Source organism: Onychostoma macrolepis, chromosome 24 (genome assembly GCF_012432095.1).
Source record: "Onychostoma macrolepis isolate SWU-2019 chromosome 24, ASM1243209v1, whole genome shotgun sequence".
Taxonomy (NCBI): Eukaryota; Metazoa; Chordata; class Actinopteri; order Cypriniformes; family Cyprinidae; genus Onychostoma; species Onychostoma macrolepis.
Genome location: NC_081178.1, coordinates 2109748 through 2131573, shown reverse-complemented (window position 1 = coordinate 2131573; position 21826 = coordinate 2109748). Strand labels below are relative to the sequence as shown.

At 35.2% G+C, this 21826-nt stretch overlaps 1 protein-coding gene across 4 annotated transcripts in view; it reads left to right on the top strand.

The window, feature by feature from the left end:
* kcnh2b (potassium voltage-gated channel, subfamily H (eag-related), member 2b) overlaps window positions 1–21826 on the top strand; it is a 212431-nt gene that overhangs the window by 91378 nt on the left and 99227 nt on the right. The window contains exon 1 of one of the 4 annotated variants that reach the window (XM_058765581.1): window positions 19169–19187. The exons of the other annotated variants lie outside the window; for them this stretch is intronic. The gene's annotated coding sequence lies outside the window, so the exon portion shown is untranslated. Of the gene's footprint in view, window positions 1–19168; window positions 19188–21826 lie in introns of those variants that run through there. 4 annotated transcript variants of the gene reach the window in all.

The window sequence follows — 21826 nt, the reverse complement described above, 5'->3', positions numbered from 1 at the left end:
TCGGCGAGCTCCAGTTTCCCGTGTGCTTCACGTCTGAAGGTGACTCTGTTCATCTGCGTGCAGTGAGAGTGAGGTGGGTAAACGAGTGAAAGGGTGAGTGTAATGGAATGACTGATGCCGCATGACGCCTGTCAGCTCGGCTAATCGAGGACGACACACTTGGCCACCCACTGACTGGCATGTGTCTGTGAAACAGTGCAGAAATGCTGGAAAGGCACATCAGCTGGGCTTTTAAGCTTTTCTTCAAACCATCAGTAACTTATTCTAATCAATTATAAAGCACACTTTATTTAAACCATATTTATGATCCTAAACAAACTTTCTATGCAAATGCATGAGCATTGATGCTGCTTTATTGCGATAGTTTAATGTCATGGCATGGTTCAGGGTGTCATGTTCTCGTGGAGAGATGGCCGCTATCTGAGCACACGTCTGTTTTAATAGCATTATAGTCGCACTGTAGGGTGGATGGGGTCATGGTGGCATGACCTTGATTGAGAAGCTCCAGTAATGGGACACCGGGTCAGGAATGAGATGCAATGATCAGGTGCGGAAGAAGAAATGTAAGACTAGAAAACAGGCTGAAATAAGAAACGCACAGCTATCAGCCATTAATCTGACCTCAGAGAAATACTTAAATATCTCTGACAGTCATTAAACGTTTTATGGTGCCTGTGGAGTATTTAAAAAGAAAGCTGGATTCGGTATTTTTATGTTCTTTTTGCTATTTGACCTTTAGATGAAAACTAGATGGAAAGTTGATGTGAGACTTGACTTCAACTTGAATCAGAATCAGTATCAGAATGAGCTTTATTGCCAGGTATGTTTACATATACGAGGAATTTGTTTTCGTGACAGAAGCTTCCACAGTGCAACAGAATGACAGCGACAGAACAAAAACACAGATAATAAAAAGATGAATTAAAAATAGAACAAGTAAATAGGGAATAACAATATACAAATTGGCAATTGTATGTACAGGTATATTACAATAGACAGTTTTGAAATGTAGACTAAGTATGTGTGTTAGATAAATAAGTGTATAAATAGTGTGTGTTCCACAATTATTGTCAAGTGTTCATGAGATGGATTGCCTGAGGGAAGAAATTGTTCCTGTGCTGGTCGTTCTTGTGCTCAGAGCTACATTGAGCTCTGTAGCGTCGCCTAGACTGCAACTAGGAGTGTGCTGGATGTGAGGGGTCCAGAGTGATTTTTCCAGCCCTTTTGCTCACTCTGGATGAGTACAGTTCTTGGAGAGTGGGGAGGGTTGTACCAATGATTCGCTCAGCAGTCCGGACTACCCTCTGTAGTCTTCTGAGGTCAGATTTGGTAGCTGACCCGAACCAGACAGTTTTTGAAGTGCAGAGGACGGATTCAATGATGGCGGAGTAGAACTGTTTCAGCAGCTCCTGTGGCAGGTTGAACTTCCTCAGCTGGCGAAGGAAGTACAACCTCTGCTGGGCCTTTTTCACAATGGAGTCAATGTGAGTGTCCCACTTCAGGTCCTGGGAGATGGTAGTGCCCAGGAACCTGAATGACTCCACTGTCATTATAGTGCTGTTCATGATGGTGAGTGGGGGGAGATCAGGGGGGTTTCTCCTGAAGTTCACGGTCATCTCCACAGTTTTGAGCGTGTTGAGCTCCAGGTTGTTAAGAGGTCTTTGGTGTAGAGGGAGAATAGCAGTGGGGAGAGAACACAGCCCTGAGGAGCTCCAGTGCTGATCGTATGGATGTTGGATGTGTATTTTCCCAGCCTCACTAGCTGCTGCCTGTCTGTCTGGAAGCTGTTGATCCACTGACAGACGGAGGTGGGCACGGAGAGCTGAGTTAGTTTGGGCAGGAGGAGGTTTGGAATGATAGTGTTAAAAGCCGAGCTGAAGTCCACAAACAGGATCCTCACATAAGTCCCTGGTCTGCCTAGGTGTTGCAGAACATAATGCAGTCCCATGTTGACTGCATCATCCACAGACCTGTTTGCTCGGTAGGAAAACTGAAGAGGATCCAGCAAGGGTCCAGTAATGTCCTTCAGGTGGTGCAGCAACAGTTTTTCAAATGATTTCATGACCACAGACATTAGAGCCACAGGTAGTCATTTAGTCCAGTAATTTTGGGTTTCTTTGGGACGGGGATGATGGTGGAATGTTTGAAGCATGAAGGGACTTCGCACAGCTCCAGTGATCTGTTAAAGATCTGTGTGAAGATGGGGGGCAGTTGGTCAGCACAGGATTTCAGACAGACTGGTGTAACACAATCTGGGCCTGGTGCTTTTTTCCTTTTCTGCTTTCGGAAGACCTGGCGCACATCGTCTTCGCTGATCTCAAGTGCAGGTGTGGGTGAGAGGGGGGTTGCTGGAGGTGTTGATGGTTGTGTGGAGAGGTGTTCAGGGTGGGTGTGGGGTGTTTTTTCAAATCTGTATTAGAACTCATTCAGATCGTCTGCCAGTTGTTGATTCTCCACAGTGCTGGGGGATGGTGTCTTGTAGTTGGTGATCTCTTTCAGACCTTTCCACACTGATGCTGAGTCGCTGGAAGTGAACTGAATTCTTAGTTTTTCAGAATAATTCCTCTTTGCCACTCTGATCTGCTTTTCCAGTGTGTATTTGGCCTGTTTATACAAGACTTTGTCCCCCTTCCTGTAAGCATCTTCTTTGGCCTGTCGGAGCTGTCTTAGTTTTGCGGTGAACCACGGTTTGTCATTGTTGTAAGTTAGATGAGTCCTGGTAGGAATGCACATATCTTCACAGAAACTGATAGAAGATATTACAGTCTCTGTGAGCTCTAACTAAAGACAGGACAAACTAACAAAAACATAAAAACAACTGCGGAGCACGCCATGGAGGCTGTCATCAGCGGCGCCATCTTGTTCCACATTAATACATAAAAGAATATATTATAAATTATTATAATCTATTATAAAAATAAATATTTTATTATATATATATATATATATATATATGTATGTATATATTAGTGCTGTCAATCAATTAAAAAAATTGACTAATTAATCGCACATTTTTCTGAAATTAATCACGATTAATCCCACCTAACATTAAAGTTTTTTAATATACTTTTATATTGCAATAATTTCACATTCAATCTTCACATTAATGTACAAACAACATAAAGACAGTATATTTTTTAATATCTGTTTAATGGCATCTTTTTTTATGACTGAAGGCCAGTATCACTGATACCAATACTGATTTCTCTATAAAATTGCCCCCCAATATTTACCTATTGACTATAGCCATTCAATATTACAGTATAATTGAGAGCTATCAATTTTAACATGTATTAGACTTTTAAAAAATAACTTCTAATTTAAGTGAACTTAAAACAATCTTCACATAAACCCATTATACTAAATGTCATATTTACCTGTGCCCTTCAGCAGGAATATACAGAAATTGAAGTTATCAAACACTAAATACTAAATTAAATATAGATGAATCCTCAAAGCTATAAAAGTTTGTCATTTGATTAATAGACATCACAGCAGCTGGTTATTAGGTTATTTTGGCTGTTATTTCATTAAGAGCTGCCGCTGCTGAACGTGACGCGGATCTGACACGCATAATATTTTCTCTCAACTCTTTTTACCATTTCTGACACACTTCAGGTCATAAAGTCTCTATTAATGAGCTGACGAGTTGAATCGGGTGTGTTAGATGAGGGAGACAGTTCTGGGCTGCTCCAGGACAGTTTTGAAAACCATTTCATAGACATGTTCTTAAATGTTACTCATATAAAATATATTATATGCACGCACAGTTTTAAGGCAGCTTTAATCATGTTTTTGGTAACATCATTACTTAACTGACCACAACATTGCATGCACGTAGTTTATATCGTGCTTTGATATGAAATGATACAGGCTACAGGCGCCGGCACCTTTGTGCCTGTAATTGAGCACGTGCTGTGAGCACAGTACCGTTTTCACCCTCGTTTAACTCGTGCCTGATGCTGAAGTGAAGTGGAGTGCGCGTCTGAAATGTTTCTAGTTTGATGTGGTCGTAAAGACATTATGCGACTCACTAAATACACTTCTTGTCAAGAGAAAAAATGACAGAAACAGCAGTTGTGAGTGGGGTGGCCAACCCTAGCTCCGCCCCTGCGTTAATTGCGTTAAATATTTTAACGCTTTAAACTGAAATTTTTACATTTTGACACCACTAATATATATATATATATATATATATATATATATATATATATATATATATATATATATATATATATATATATTAGGGATGTGCGGGTCTAGTCGAAAAATAATAAATATCAAAATATTTCAATATATAAATATTTTAAAAGCATATCTGGGCGGAAACTATATTTTTACCTCAGACCTTGCATGCGTTTTCTTCATGTCAGTTGCGGCGAGCTCGAAATGACCAGCGAAGAACCAGCAAGGTGTGGGATTATTTTGAATTAGAAGGAAACGGAAAAGTTTTGTGTAAACTGTGTAATGTCAAATTGGCTTACAATAACTCTACTGGAGCGATGCGTAATCATATTCAATACAGGCACGTATGCGTTAGCTTGAAGACTAGCCAAAGCCAGCAAATGTCAATCATGTCATACACTACAATCTGCCGCTGCGGTCCACGATCCCATCCGCGCTGTCTATTCCTCTAAACGAAGACCCACTTCGGTGGTGGTGCGGGATTTCCAGGCTCTTTTCGAAACTGTCTGCTTGCTTGTAGTTATCTCTCTGCGTGCCTGTGACTTCAGTTCCTGCCGAGCGCGTTTTTTCTTTCAAGAGCAGAATCGCCTCTAGTCCATCTTTCGCCAGACCACGTTAACATGTTATATTCACTGAACAAATGTGTATGGTCTGAGTAAGTAAACCGAGCATTGTTTTGTTTTTAGACAATATAGCCAACATGAAGTACATTTTTAAAAGCCGTTTTAATGCTATTCCTTGATAAACTTTCCTGTTGTTTTTGATTTGTTTTAATATGTTGGCTTACGTTATATGAAAATGAAGAATTCTGTCAGTCTATTTTCCATTTCTGCATTGCTCCAGCTGATCTGAATAAATAAGCTATGCACTGGTTTATGTTGAGTAGGGTTGGGTATCGTTTGGGTTTTTTTCGATACCGGTGCCAAATCGATACTTTTAAAACGGTACCGGTGCCTAAACGGTGCCTGAACCGATACTTAAAAATAATAAAAAATAAATAAAAATGACCAATTAATAATTGGATTGGCCATTAGCACTAAACACATGATGTCTTTTTCATTCATACTGGATGCCAGAGGGCGCCCTCGCACAAAAAATCCACATATCCAGTCACAGAAGTAGCGGAACTCATGAAGCTCCAGGAAATCCCCAATATGGACAAATGCATTGCTATGGATGTAACTGAGTAAACAAGATATAAACGTTTTGAATGATGAAACAAATACAATAAACACTCGACTACAACAATGTATAGTTTATCTGTGTTATTCAAGCCATCTCTGGTATTTCCATAATAATTAAGTATATTTATAATCCATTGCCAATCGATGTATTAGTAGCCTATGGATCATTTTCTGCCTCATTCTGTGACAAGAAGCTACATCAGATCACAAAAGGAAGCATTTAACTGGTGTTGTGGACTAAAAAGGTAATGTTCTCTTTTGTTGGACAACAGGTTTGAATACAAACATGAATACAAGAGAATTTTAGCTTTAGGCATTTTAATTTAAGAATGTTTAGCTTAGCTAGTTAATGGAGGGCTACCTGCTGCCGTCAGAGCAAGTGTAATTTCTGCATTCACGCGCTCCTCGGATGCTCTCATTTCCCGAGTTGTGCTTTTAAGGCGGAATGTGAAAACAGCACGCTCGCGTTACTACAAAGATTTGTTGGACTTGTATTATTAGAGCTTTGGACTTGAGTTCACGTGCATTTTCTCAGTCGGGGAATTATTTTTCACATGAGGTTCCGGTGATGATGCTTCTTACGTTCGTTTTGGAGAAACAAAGGACAAATATTTCAATCGATCGCTCAGGCATGGCACCGAAATGAGGCACCGAAATCTGCGTTCTGATTCGGTTCTAGTACATACCGGTTACATAGGTACCGGTGCCATATTGGTACCGGGTTTCGGTACCCAACCCTAATGTTGAGTGTATGCTCTTCCTTATTTTCTGTTTAACGACCGCCTAAAATTAAATGATGATGACGTGAGGCAAGCACACGGCATAATTGTGACCTATTTTTAGCAGATTTCATCGAGGGATTTGACAGTGTGATGCAAAGATTAAGTATTTCAAGTGTAGGCTGTTATACACGTACAGTTTTTTTTTTTCTTTTGCCATTTTTTGGTGGTTTCTAGCTTTTAGACTAGTTGACTAGTCGGATACAAAACTTTTGTTTAAACGACAGTCAAACTAGTCGTAGCACACATCCCTAATATATATATATATATATTGATTTGAGACTTTACTTTAGACTTGACTTTTGTCTTTCCCAACCATAGTGGTGTAATTTAATTTCACACTTTAATGGCACTGAAGTGGCTTTCATTGGAAAGTCATTTGTGTAATTTTCTGTGTGATTTATCAAATAGCATTCCTGAAATATAATTATTCAATCAGTTAAATTGCCCTCCTTCGGGCTAAAGCATCATCAGCATGCTGCTACACGTTTGCCCGCCGCTGCGGCTCGTGTCTTGAGGGTTTCTCGTCACCTGTTGATACGCGTTCTGTGTTTTATGGCTTCCCATATAATTCACAGCACTCATGGTCAGGCATCCCGCTGAGAGAGATTTACATTGGCTGGAATGAATGTGCTCTGTAATGACGGTGACTGCTACTTCACAAGCGCTGATTTACCGGCCACGGCATCCAGCCAAACAGATCTCGAGCGCTTCTGTCGAACAGCTCTGATGAGCTGATTTACCATTCTTAATCACTCATCAGGTAGAAAACTGTTTTATTGATCCTGAACTGTGCTACATCACTCACGAAGCGGGGGAACGAGGGACCCATGGTAATAAGGTAAAAAGCAAGTTCTAAGGTTTTCTTGGTTCTTTTGTAGGCAGGACATAAGAAGCCCTTTGCTCACTTAGTTGCCATTGGCAAAAAGTGAAGATTGCTGCCAAATGTGTGATTTATTTATGTGTTTTTGCAGCGTTTAGTATTGTAGCCAATCACAGGCATCTCTGTTGAAAGCAATGGCCAGTCTTTCTGTAGGTTAATCAGAAGAATCCCCTCTGAACTCATTTTTGTTTTCATAAGTTTACAGAGTTCTACATGCAGATCTACCTAATATAATCAGAGAGAGAAAAAATGCATACACACGGTGTAAATAAGAGATTGATTGTGTAGTTAGTCATTGCTTTATCAGGAGTTTTCGCATGAGTAAACTCGGTCAGTTGCACTATAAAATCTTTACTCTGTTTCTCTAGAATCTGCATAATCAATTTGACAATTTGAAGAAAAGTTTTGTTTGTCTAAGAGGACTGAACGTCCACGTATACTGTTTCAGGAGTAACAAACGCGAGTGTAAAAAATTATGCGAGTGAATCCGCTAAATTGTTCCGCCAATCGTTGCTATGATTGACAGTGATAACTGCACTGGGTGGAAAAAAAAATAGACCTGTGCATTAAGTGATGCAGAATAAATTCAGAGAAACAAAACTACAACAGCAACAAGTCATGTGTTGGCTGAATATATTTAGCAGCTTCTACAGTTAAAAAAATGTTTTTAAATTAAATCTAAAAATACTTCAAAATATTTAATGCATTATTTTTTAATTGTATTTGTTATAGGGTAAACGTACCTATTAAGCTCACCAAAATCTACATTGAGACATTTTTAGTGCACAAGATACTGGTTTCAGTACAAAAAGTTATGTTAAAATAAAATATTAATCTCTCACACAAAAAATATTTAATTTTATTTTAAATGAAAAAAGCATTTCAATTAAGATATACATCATTCAATTTATATGTCTGGCTGTGCTTAATAGGTACATTTTTGTACCCTTTAAGCACACCCCTGTTCCCATTTAGCTCACATCATGTTTTATTAAAAATTCTTGTTTATTTTAAACAACGTTTTTAAAGAATAATTGAAATTTTTTTTTGAAGGTACAAAGTTAAGCAGAGGGACTTCCATATTAACGTGATATTCCAGGCCGTGGTTGATCCGTTCTGCTCACACGAGGCCTGTGTTTATTCATGGGCGTCTCAGAGAAACTCAGGCTGAATTACGAGCTTGTGGCCCCACTCTAGGTTACATTAAAATCTGCAGTGCACTTGGACCTCATTAGGCTTAATTAGCCAATTTCCGTCATCCTCAACGAGCTTCTAGCAGCATTATATGGAGCAGAAGGGGATTCTGGGGCTCCACTGCTCTTGTTTAGAGGGAAACGGGGCAGGAGGACTTCAGATATTTGAATCAATCATGGTCAATCATGTCAAATCTAACCACAGCGTACGATGGATGGATTGATGGACGGATATAGTGTCTGTGTGGTTCTCTTTCTCATGTATCTCAGTGTTGCCCTGCAGTAACTTCTGTTGCTCAGTTACGGCTGCCAGGCAAACAGAATAAACAGTGACACAGATCATGGGTAGTGTCTCTCACACACACACACACACACACACGCACAAACACACATGTCTAGTTTGCCTTGTGGGGACTCTCCATAGGCGTAATGCTTTTTCTACTGTACAGACCGTATATTCTATTGCCTTACACCTAAACCTAACCCTTACAGGAAACTTTCTGCATTTTTAGATTTTCAAAAAACTTCAATTTAGGTCCCCACTGTGACACAAGTCCCCATGAGTCTGTGTGTATTCAGGTTTAAGTCCCCACCTGAATAGAAAAACAGGTACACACACACCCATACACACACTTCATGTTAACACAAACACACACATTCTCTGTCTGTAGCTGCTAATGAGAGAGTCTTCAGGTCGTTCTGTTAAAACGCTTTAATGAGGATGCATCAGACAAAAGCCCAGTAATGATTGTCTATAATTACTTGTGTTATGACTGATAACTCATATGATGATGATGGCTGATATTATAAATCTATACTACTGTTTTAAAGTTTATGTAATTTCTGCAGCACTATCAGCACCAAACACAAGTGCAAATGTAACTGACTAATTTTCGGTAGAAAAGATTTAAAAAAAAAAATGCTGTTTAGTACTTTTGAAATGTGGTAATGTAGAAAAGTAGCTTACTTTTTGAAAGTAAAAATAAAACCTCATGTCTGCAAATCAAGTAAACCAAAAAGCAAGAAAAAGAAAAATTATGGTCGATACGATATAATTCAAACATATGTATCTGTAGTGTATCCTTAACGTTCAATCATACTGATGTGCTGCCATAGGATATATGAAAGCAGCCTCATTTTTAAAAAATGATTTCTCTTTCCAGTGCTGTTTTGTGTGATTGCAGTCGCTCTCATATGAAAATGAAGGCTCTGAGGTGAGATGGTCTGAATCGTGGTGTCGGCCACTTCAGCGACTGTGATCTGCTCTCAGCTGAGGTTTTTTTCTTGGCTGTGTGAGTCTCTGGCAGATGAGATTCATTCAAGGCCCTGCCTTTATGTCCTGCTTTAAAAGAAACATTATCCTTCTGTCCTCATAATAAAGCTGTCAAGAGGACAAACTTCATCCATTTACACCCATCTGGGAAGGCCAGAGCCGCGGTCTTACAGACAGAAAATGAGATTTGAAATCAGTTATGGGCAAATGAAAAGAAAAATATGAGTCTGAGGTGATAGTTTGTGTCACAGATCCTGGACGTGCCTGTGCTGCTTTCAGCTTCACAGGAAGCAAATGCAGTCGCTTGAACCCAAATTAGCAGCTGTTTGCACAGCAAAGATGGGGCTTGTTAAGTCTCATCATTCGTATTCATGATCACCGCACTTATAGAGGCCACTTTGAAATGCATTTTTTAATTGTTCCCTCACTTTACGTGAGACCATATGCTGCAAATATTCAGTGAAAGCAGCTTATTATTTCTGATGAGCACTGGATGCAGCAGGGAATAAATCAATGGCTCCTAATGAGGTTTGATATGAAGTTTTGGCTGCTGAAAGAAGAAAGGGCAGCGCTAATGCTGTAATCATTTAATGCAATCACATGTGAACCTGCATTGAATGCAATTAAAATGACTAGCTTTGCTTGGCTAATTTGAGCTGATAACCTGACAAACACTTTCTTGGCAGAGAGTCAATCCTCATGTGCATGCATGTATGTGAAGCTTAAAAACTAAACTAATATTTAATATATTTTCATTATTTTGCTTAATATATTAAAAGTTTTTTGTATTTTTCCTTTTTTTGTGCAAAATTTAAATTTATTAAAATAGGTAGCTTATATAATATTTTATATTTGTATATAATATTTTATAATATATTACACATCTAAAGTATTTTTTTATAATATGTGTTTTATAATTATAATACATTTTAATATTTTGTTAAGTTTAAATATATTAAATATTCATATATTTATTTATTTTTTTGCACGTTTTATCCAGTTAAGCATAAAAGTAGCGTAGAAAATTAAAGGTGCCATAGAATGGAAAACTGTATTTACCTTGGCATAGTTGAATAATAACAGTTCTGTAAATGGAAATGACATACCGTGAGCCTCAAACACCATTGTTTCCTCCTTCTTATGTGAATCTCGTGCATGCAAAAGACCACTGAAAAATAGGCGAATCAGAACATAACACCGACTGTGACGTTACAGTCGGGGTCACTAAAATGTACGCCACCAACATTTGCATATACCCGCCCATGTTCTATGCCAGCCGAACCTGCACAGGCGAATCATCAGAAGTTCTGCAGGTATTGTGAAGAAACAAGTGAGGACAACAGCTAAAAAATAAGACAACAGATAAAAATAAGTCCGAGATAAAATGGACAACTTCTGTTTATATATATATTTATCAAATCAGAAATTGAAAGTACAATATGTATTTATGTACTGCATGTGTAGGTAAATGTAGTACATCATGCCTGCATCTCATACATACAAAATATTCATAGTATATGACAGAAATCTTAGTTGTAGTATGGTAAACGCAGCCACTTTAACTCTAACTGTCAGCAGCTTCCTGTTCCTGTCTCATTCAGATGCGTCCGTCAGGCCGGTTGCATGGAAACTGCAATCTCCTGTAGCTCGTTTAACCATTTCTCTTTCCTGGAGCCGGTTCTTCTCATCTGCCTGAATGATGGCTGGCTTCCTTTCATGGACTTCTGCTCTCTCTGGCCTGTATAGCGTGACACTGAATGAACGGCGCTGTCATTGGCTGAGTTAATAAGGAGCAGGCCGTCAGAGCTCTGGACTAATTGGAGCTGAGACTCGTTCATACGTCAGAACGGCTCCGTTACTGTAGTACCGCTCGCGTTCAGTCATCCCTCTCAAAGCCATTTACAGGAAATGAAGAGTCTGCACACTTTTATTGTGGCTTCAGGGAAACTTCAGCGCTCTGTCCTGAAAAAATGTGCGGTGAAAAGTTGAAGATGTTAAAAAGCTTTTGATCTGAAGTGTGAAAGCCTCAAAGATGCTGTATATTACTGTTCAGCTCAACTCACATCACATTCTGTACCTGTAATTTGCTGCATCTGGCCTAATTTGTGTGTGTGTGTGTGTGTGTGTGTCTACTGAACTACATTTTCAGTACAAATTTGTCCTCAGAATTGAGCTAACCAAAAAACAAGATCAGGTGGCATCCTCATTTGGATAACTTTGATATATTATTCATTATTTTATATATTATTTATTATTTTTCATAAAATAAAAAAGTCTTAAATAATTAATTTACTTATCAAAATGTACAATTGTTAAAAAAAAATTCAAAAATTAATTAAAATATATGTGCATATAAATGTTACAATATAATTTTTTTTTTGTATATCAAATGATTTAAAATATTACTATATAGAGAGACAGAGAGAGTGACTGTGATGCATCTGTGCATCTGTGATTTTTTTTTATTTAAGTCATTTGACATACCAAAAAAATAAAAATAAATAAAAATACATACATATATATATATATATATATATATATTATAATGTTTAATATACATTACTATACATTTTTAAGAACTAACATTTATTTTTAATGACATATGGATGTATATAATTTAATTTAAATATATATTCAATTGTATACATTTTACACATTTTTGTACATTTTTATTTATGTGCTAAAAATATTTATTTATTTATTTTACCAAAAAAAAAAAAGTGTGTGTGTGTGTATATATAATTAAATGTTTAGTTACATAAAATTGTATTCATATACTAACAATGTACACAAACAAACAAACAACAACAGCAAAATAAAAAAATAAAATAATTGAAATGATGCAGCAAGTTTCCTAATATCTACAGTATAACTAGCTGTGTGTAAAACCCATATACATCTATGGAAAATCTCCAACTACTTTAAGTAAACGTGTGTGTGTGTGTGTGTGTGTCCTTCATCTCAGCATATTAATTGCTGTTTCACACAACAGAGTAACACCTCTTTTTTTCTCTCACACACAGACACACACACTCATACAGTCATTTCCCATGATTCACGTCTGCTGCCTTTACTTCGCTCATTAATTACATAGCAGGGAGTCACCTGATATTTGCCTTTACTTTTATTCAAATCACCCAGAAGCCCGTCACATATTTGCATTTCAAACTTATTATAAAGCAACATCTGCCAGCTGATATTTACATGAACCTCTGTCAACAGCAGAATACGATCATTTAAAATTAAACATTATACACGTAACACTCAAAATCTTAAATCTTACATTGATGTTTGTTCACGGAACTTGTTGCAGTGCATTCTGGGATTGCAAACTCTGTGAAGGACACGTGATGCTGTCAAAACGAGGCATTTTAGATTATAATGTCATCCGGGTAGGCAGTGCACTAGATTTTCTCACTTCATTTCTCATTCGTATTTCCAGAGCCGTGTGTCTGTGATACAGTCAGAGATACAGAACCTTTCTGCTGTTGCTGCAGTGTTTTATCACTCATCATTACTGTGACGCTGATATTTAGAAATCAAGTTATCAGTTATCTTCAGCAGCACACGGCATGCATTACAGATCTGTAATTGGACACAATTATCTGAAGGCTGTTCGGTTACACTGCATCCAGCAGCAGGATTAGTGCTCTACACTTCCTGTAAATAAACTGAATAGAAGAAAAACACAGAGAGAGAGAGCAATCCTGGCTAGTGTTCTGGATAGGGCTGCACAATTTTGGGAAAAAATATCACAATTTATTCCAATATTTTGCGATTTAATAATAATAATAATAATAATTATAATAATTATTATTATTATTAAATCACAAAATATTGAATAATTGGATATTTTTCCCAAAATTGTGGGAAAAATACATTTTATATTGTTTTATTTCAAAATATAGTATTTTTATTTAAAAATACATTTTATAGTCATATATAATCACAAAATGGTGTTATAATAATATTGAAATATTACAATACTAATATTTCTTATTTTGTTTCATATTTTATTTAAAAACAATTGTTTGATATTTATTAATAAAAATTATAATATAAACATAATACATATTATAGTCATTTATATATAATCACATACTATTAATTTTATTATAATAATAATAACTATTATTATTATTAATCTTATTATTATTTAAATACTATTATTATTTTAAGTAAAATAAGAAATATTAGAATTTATATTTTACTGTGAAATAAAAAACATCAAATATATTAAATATAAGAAAAATAATATTCTTAATATTTAATTTTTACAGTGCAAATAAAAATACTAATACTTACTGCTGTCTTAATTTCATCATTTTGTAACGTTAAACACTTTTACTTTAGTGAAAAGTCCTCAGGGAGAAAGTTTCTCTGTTTGTTGACAACAGCGATTGTATCAACACTTCTCATTACCAGATGTGCATGTTATGCTCCCAAATGCATCGTAAAGAGATGGAAACTCACTTCACATGCAGAGATGAGATTGTGTGCAGCAGCATTTATTCTAATTAAATGTATTTCATATTTAACCCTCTGGGGTCGAAGCCCGCACCGGTGCGGTCTGTCTCGTATTTTCTTTATGACCGCGAAAAGAACTAAAAATACTCTGTCAGTTTTGATCGTACAGATAAGAATAAGGTATTGTTTGAAACTGCAAAGGGTCTACTTTTATTTGTGTATAGTCATAATAACAGCAAAACAATGTGCTTTTGTAAAATAAAGAAAATAAAAAAATATTTTTGTGTTCTCTGCCGTCTCGGTCTCTGTCACCTCTCTTCACAGACACGTAAATAAAACAACCTGAATCTCAGTGAATACCTGCCTCAAAGACATGAGAAATATATGTATAGAAAGCTTGTCAAGTCAAGTCCAAAACAAATATTCTCTGTTTAATCCATATGAAACCAACGCGATGTCCAGTTTTTCCCAAACTATAATTCCTGACTACATGTATGAAATCAAGTGAAACATTTTGAAATATGTGTCATTTCATTGTCTAAATATCTCATGGATGTTTGTTTAGTGTTTTGTAACTTATAAAACCACAAGATATAAAAGTAGTGTGAGTGTTAACACTATGAATGAATGTTTGACACAAAGGTGTGTTGCTGTTCAAGTCTCAGTGTTCAGATCAGTATGTTCAATCATGTCCTTGACCTTCATTGTGTATATTTTTATTATACTGTATTGCAAATAAAATACAAATGATAATCAAAAACCCACATTATTTTACTCTCCTCACACTCTTTCTTACCTGCCTCAGTCCCATTCATATCGATGGCCCATTATGGGAGGCCCTTTGTCTCTCAGGTGTGAATCACTAAATATTCATCGCCATTGTCACTCCCTCGCATACAGGCTTTCGATCACGAAACGTTTTACAAATGTTAAATCAATATATTATTTTCTGTGAAGGAGTGAACAGGATCATTTTCACATCATTTTGTAGCAAAACCTCTAGTCTACCACATCCAGTTCTCAAATGTCTTGTGAACAAATATTCTGTATGTGTTTTATGGCCTTATTTAAGTGACTTAAAAACTAACCATGCATAAACATTGTTTTCTCAAAAACATAAACATGTACTTTCATGCTGCTCACTTATTATTTTAGCCCAGTTTGTGCTGAATACAGTGTTATCAGACTTTAGCCATTAATATTATTTTAAGATACTGAAAAAAACACAAATGTCAGTGCATGTCAAAACTTCTCCAGGGCCCCAAAACACCCTCAGACCCCAGAGGGTTAATAATAGCAATAAGCCATATATACATTTCCATTTTATTTAAATTAATCTCTAATTCTGTATATTTTTAGGCCATATGCAGTTTAAATACTGGTGTGGTTTAATGATAAAAGTAAGTTTGATGTTTTTATCTTTAGTCTTGTGTTGTTTGAACACTCGAGCAGCTGAAGGGACAGTTGAAAAATCATGTTTTATATGTCTATAGTTAATTGTCTGTGCGAAACTCAGTCTTGATATTGCAACTGGTCTGACAATTTTCCAATTGTTGTGCTGCTTTCTTTTGCTAAGCCATTGCTAATGTGTTCTGAGTGGTTGCTAGATGGACAGATGGATACATTTGAATGTGTAAACCCTAGAGATGTTCAGACGTGTGCTAATGAAAGAGGAGCATCTGTAATCAGACCGAAGACAGCAGCAGATCACTATCGTTAGCTGGAGGAAATGGATTTCATCTACAAACACTCTGGATGAGCTCTGGACGCTATAATACGCACTTTCAAAACACTGATGGCTTTATTTGAGCAGTGATGTCATCTTCAGCCTCCACCAATGGCATGCGTTTGAGGCGGAGCTTTCTGTTTGGGTGAATAATGGAACACGGGATAGTAAAAGTCAGCCGGTCATTATTACAAAATAAACCCTGTTATGGTGATTAAAGAGTGTATTCTGCTTCACGTTGTGGTTCTGGTCAACCTGTTTTTGTTTTTTTATTTTTCTTCAGGTTTGCTGTACTTACTGCACAATTTATCCAAAATGTTGATTATATAATTCAATATATCTTTCAAATATTATAAATTATAATATATAAAATAATAATAATTATTATTATGACTATTATTATTATTATTATTATTATTATTATTAAATACAAATATTAAACTAAATAAGAAACACTACTTTTACAATATTTTGCTGTAAAATAAAAATAAAGACAATATTTTACAAATAATATTAATATTATGAAATAATTAATAGGACTACAATATATTATTATTATTATTATAAACAAATATTAAACAAAATAACAATGTTGCTTTAAAAAAGAAAATATTTAAGAAAAATAATATGATAATATTACAAAAAATTATTTTATTACATTACATTAATTTATAAAATAATTAATATGACTACAAATATTATTATTATTATTATTAAATAAAAATATTAAATAACAATATTGCTTTAAAAATTTAAATGAACATAATCAAATGAATAATAATATTTTTATTAATCCACTAATATAAACACCATTTATGTGCCTTCTCATTGTAAAATGTTGCTGAATTTAAATGCTGTATTACATTTCCTTCAAGTTTTCTTCCCTTTTGTAGTCCTAAAACTACAGCAATTAATTTGTTACTCCGTCAATTTAACTTTTTCAGTGTTTGATTTAAATTCTGAAATCAAAAGCAAATCTCAGTGGCTCCGCTGGGTCCAATAAAACAAAGAGAGGTTGAGGGATGTGCGAGTCTGGGAGTGAAGGTTACGCTCATTAGTGAGCGAGAGAGAGCTCAATTAGGCCTGGAGGGAGACGAGTCGATGGCCGGCGAAGATGTTTTACATCACTCTCTCTGTGTGAGATTCAGCGTTTTTATGTGCTAATGAGAAACCCTGGACTATTCCCTCTCTAAAAGACACTTTGGAGGTGGACGTTCAATTAACCGCTGGAGAAAAGTAAAAGTGTTTTTCTCCTAACGGCAGACTTTCAGAGATCAGAGTGGTGAAATTATGGTAAAGCAGAGCCAATAAGGCTTCTGGACACGTCTCCCTGTCCTCCATTGGTCAGTCAAACAGATAGCCCCGCCCCCAAACTCACTTCATTGGTCGAGGCAGAAGAAACTGAATCTGAGCTTGATGCACGGCAGCTGTGAGCTGTGTTCTTCAAAAAGCAGAGACGTCTTGATTCTTCAGCGTGTGTGTGGTTGGTTGTTTGCTCAGGTGTGTTTGACGTGTAATCCTGTAATCTTCTGCTAATAGTGTTCGTGACACGAGCACAGCCCATCAGCACTAGGAAAAACTGTGTCGATCAGCACATGTGTTTGTGTTATCCTGTAGATAACATGTTCAGCTTGTAAAACTGCTAGAGTGATTGACACACCTAAAGTGAACGTTTGACCAATTCATTCAGTCATTGATTCATTGATTCATTCATTCATTATTAAATTTATTTATTTATAATTTTTTATTTTTAATATTTAAAATTTTATTATCTGTTCGTTTATTTCACAATTATTATTATTAGTATTTCTAGTATTATTAGTATTAATATTTATATATATTTAAAATACATATACTTGTATTATTTATTCATATATATATATATATATATATATATATATATTAGTGCTGGCAAAATTAGCGCGTTAACGCAGGCAATTCATTTTTTCAGTTTAACGCGTTCAAATTATTTAACGCAATTAATGCAGGGGCGGGGCCTAGGGTTGGCCACCCCACTCATAACTGCTGTTTCTGCCTGTTTTTTCTTGACAAGAAGTGGATTTATTCAGTCGCTCACATAAATGACGTTTCAAACACGTGCTACACTTCACTTCAGCGGCAGGCGTGAGTCAAACAAGCACGGTTTTCAAAACTGTCCTGGAGCAGCCCAGCACTGTCTCTCTCATCCAACACACCCGATTCAACTCGTCAGCTCATTAGTAGAGACTGAAATGGGTCAGAAAAGGTGATGAGAATTGAGAGAAAATGCGATGCGTGTCAGATCCACGTCATGTTCAGCAGCAACAGCTCTTAAAGAAATAGAAGCCAAAAACAACCTAAATAACCAGCTGCTGTGATGTCTGTTCATCAAGAATAAAAGAAAAAAGAGGAAATCAATGACTTTTATATAGCTGTAAGTATTTATCTGTATTTAGTTTAGAATTTAGAGTTTAATAACTTTGTTCAATTTCTGTATATTTCTGCTGAGGGGCACAGTTAGCCTAGCCTAGCTAAATATAACATTTATTATAATGGGTTTATGTGAAGATTGTTTTAAGTTAACTTAACTTAGAAGTTATTTTTAAACTCTAATAAATTAAACAAATTAATTAATGCTCTTAATTATAATGTAATGTTTAATGGCTATAGTCAGAAGATAAATATTCAGTATTACTTGGTATCAGTGATGCTGGCCTCCAGTCATAAAAAAAGATGCCATTAAACAAATATAAAAAATATGTTGTTTGTACATTAATTTGAAGATTGAATGTGAAATTATTGCAATATAAAAGTTTAAAATTTAAAAACTTTAATGTTAGGTTGGATTAATCGCGATTAATTTCAGAAAAAAATGTGCGATTAATTAGTTATCTTTTTAATCGATCGACAGGACTAATATATATATCTGTATTTTATATTATGATAATTTTAAATCATGTTCATGGGAAACAAACAAACAACAACAACAAAATAAACTGAAAAACATCTGGTTAATGTGATCTTGTAATATTACAATTTCCAGGGCTGAAATGGTCGCAATTATAGTTATTGTTATTTATTCATAAAAATATATCAAAACTTTTTATTTATTTACTTGACATTATATTTTATTACATATTATATTATACATATTTTTATATTTATTTGTATATTTATTGTATATAAATGATCATTTTAAAGCACACTCGTGGAAAAGCATCAGGCCTGAAATGGTTTGATTTTTTTCTACATCCTGTAACCATAAAGCACTGAAAAAGTCATGGAAATGAGTATTTGTAATGAATTGTGTGTGTGTTTTCAGGAAGTGATCAGTTGTGTTGTCAGGATCAGTATTGGTCAGCTTCTCCTGTGTCACAGAGATAGATGGATCTTTACTAGTCAAAAATCAACAGGTCATGTGACTCCTGACAGCCAATCACTGAGTGAAACCTGAGCTCATTTGAATACAGATGGATGAATGTTCATTAAACTGACCATCTGTTCTTCTTCTTGAGGAGGTGAGTGTCTTAACAGACGACTCCTGTCACCCTGCATGCTAACAAAAATACCATGTTTTAGGACATGGTACAGTAGTAACAATATGGTATTTTATTAAATGCCTTGGATGGCCACGTAAATACTGTGGTACAGGTACGTGAATATTGCCTAATCACACTTTGTATGGATCTTCTCAACGCTTCAGACCTGTTCTTTTGTGATCTCAGATCAGCTGATACATTTGGCTGTGTTAGAATTTCACTGGAATCGTGGGTAACTATCACTGGAATAAGTGACAATACTCTAAATTCTTTGATAGTTTTCACTAGAATTATGGGTGAATTTTCACCAGCATTGTAGTTGTCAAATAATTTATGCATGGATTTTTGCTGGTATTGGTGATTTTTCACCAGAATTATTTGTGATTTTCACTGGAATTGTGGATGGATTTTTTTTTTTTTGCTGGTAATATTGGTGATTTTTTCACCAGAATTATTTGTAATTTTCACTTGAATTATGGGTGATTTTTTTTTGGTGGTTTTATTTCCCCTGAATTATTTGTGATTTATGGTAATATTATTGGTGATCTGTCACAAGAATTATACAGTAGCTGATTGTCACTGGAATTATTTGTAAAGTTTTTGCTGGTAATATTGGTGATTTTTTCACCAGAATTATTTGTAAAGTTTTTGCTGGTAATATTGGTGATTTTTTCACCAGAATTATTTGTAAAGTTTTTGCTGGTAATATTGGTGATTTTTCACCAGAATTATTTGTAAAGTTTTTGCTGGTAATATTAATAAGTTATCACTGCAATTATAAATAAATTTTCACCAGAATTATTAGTGACTTTTTACTAAAATGATGGGTGATTTTCTCTGGAATTATCAGTGTTTTTTTAATTTATGATCTTTGCCTAGCTATTATAATTTAATTTTAAGTAGCCGGGATTGATATTTAATCATCTGTCATAGACCTCTGAATCTGAATCTGTTGACCCTTTGTCTGCTCCAGGATGATATTAGCTTATGAACTCGTGCACCTGTGTGATTTTTCATCATATTACAGGTGCTCACTGGATCAAGATGTTTAGAGCTCAGTTATTTGCTGTCCAAATGAAAGCATGACCCCTTCACTGTTAATTACAGCATGAGATCATCATTATCATCAGTAATCAGCAGCATAAAGCAGTCATTCATTCCTCCTGTCAGTATGTGCTGTGTTTGATGAATGAGCCTCAGGCAGAACAGATGAATATCTGAGGCTCTTCTGCCCTCTAGTGTTGAACTCAAGCATGTGCAGCTCATCATTTCATACACTCACAACTAATCATATATTTGTGCTCAAACATTTATTCATTTTGATAGTAAAGCTCAGGTTTTAATTTTTCCATCTGTTTTTATTGCCCTCTACAACACTGCAATTCTTGTTTTAGCATCACGCTCACTAAATGTTTTTGGGTTTTTTTTGTAAAAAATGTTTGTTGTTATTTTATTTAATAAGAATCATCATCACCATTATTGTCGTTATTAATTTAATTTCTAAATTCTATTTTTAAGCTTATTTTTTCATCTAATATTTAGTTTTAAAAATAATAATAATTTTATTTATTCATTTATTTATTTACTTGCTTGCCCCAGAGTCTTGGTTCTTCTTTAAGATTTTAGTTAGTTGCCAAGGCAACATTTCTAAATTCTACATTTTTAAAATTATTTTTTTCATGCAATATTTTCTTTCATTTAATAATAATAAAAATAATCATATTTATTTATTTATTTATTTCCACCCAACCAGAGTCTTGGTTCTTCTTTAAGTTTTCTTCTTCATCTACTTACACAATCTTGGAAGTTTTACTTTGCCTTTGTCGCCTTCAGCTGCTCACTTCTTTCTTTCTTATCCTCCTTATCCTTTCTTTCTTATCCTATTTTGCTGTTTTTTTTTTTTGTTTGTTTTTTCTGTAGGGCTGCTTTAGAACAATGTGTTTTGTAAAAAATACTATGCAAATAAATAAGCTTGTTTTTTTAACCCCAGGTTAAGGCTACAGTTAACCCTGGGTTAAACAATATTTCACACCTGTAATTCTGGTTTATGAAGTCCTGTGGTGAATTACTAATTGGTGAAACAGGTGAAATAAACATAATGATAATGCAGGATTACATTAACCCTGGGTTAAATATGTGACCCTGGACCACAAAACCAGTCATAAGATGACATATAAATAAGATTTATATGTCATCTGAAAGCTGAATAAATAAGCTTTCCATTGATGGTTTGTTAGGATCGGACAATATTTGGCTGAGATACAACTATTCGAAAATCTGGAATCTGAGGTGCAAAAAAAATCTAAACACTGAGAAAATCACCTTTAAAGTTGTCCAAATGAAGTTCTTAGCAATGCATATTACTAATCAAAAATGAAGTTTTGATATATTTACGGTAGGAAATTCACTAAATATCTTCATGGAACATGATCTTTACTTAATATCCTAATGATTTTTGGCATAAAATAAAAATGGATAATTTTGACCCATACAGTGTATTTTTGGCTATTGCTACAGATATACCCCAGCGACTTAAGACTGGTTTTGTGGTCCAGGGTCACATATATGATTGTAAGTTAAGTTAACCACTTAAAAAAAAAAAAGTGTGCATTAACATC